Source organism: Sander vitreus, chromosome 2 (assembly GCF_031162955.1).
Source record: "Sander vitreus isolate 19-12246 chromosome 2, sanVit1, whole genome shotgun sequence".
NCBI lineage: Eukaryota > Metazoa > Chordata > Actinopteri > Perciformes > Percidae > Sander > Sander vitreus.
Genome location: NC_135856.1, coordinates 2,551,976 through 2,552,752, shown reverse-complemented (window position 1 = coordinate 2,552,752; position 777 = coordinate 2,551,976).

Genomic DNA, 777 nt, shown 5'->3' with positions numbered 1-777 from the left:
TATTATAGGGCTGACAATGGATTCAAATCATTTAATTGGGATGAATCTCATGATTGTCCGTAGTTAACTCACATATTAATGACACATTTTTTTATCTCCTCTAAGAAGGGATGCACCGAATCCAGATTTTTGGGGTTCTGCTGAATCCTGAACCCCCTGGTTGAGGTTCTGCTGAGTCCTCGTCCCGTCCTCAGTCCATGAACACAGTCAACACATTAATGAAGTAAACAGTGACTGTCCTTCCTTTGCCGTACCTGAAGTTGCTGCATTCTGGCTGCTGTCTGTAGATTCCTTCATGCTCAGCTCGTATTCTTCCAGATGTTTCAGACCAGATGTTGTAACAGCGGTGATGTTGTGTATTGTTTAGGGTCCTCGCCACCACCAGACTAATCAGCATTGCAGATTGAACATGTAGCTGGACTTGAATGGTCTTCTTTTGACTGAAAGTACTGCCAAACAACACTTTTTCTGCTCACCAGTTCCATTTCCACTTCCTCTCAGCCTGCTGCATTGAAGCTCCACCTACGTAAACACCTTCCTGTAATCAACGGCGCCGTCATGACGGCGACCAGCGTAGCGCGGAGTGACAGCGTAGGGTTCAGCAGAAACCCAACCCCGTCAAAAAGCCCAATATTCAGCCCAATCTGAAGCTGAATCCTGGATTCGGTGCATCCCTGCCTATAAGGCCGGCCACACGCTGGCTGCTAGGCGTGAGCGTGTCAGCTGCGCGGCGTGAGCGTGTCAGCTGCGCGGCGTGAGCGTGTCAGCTGCGCGGCG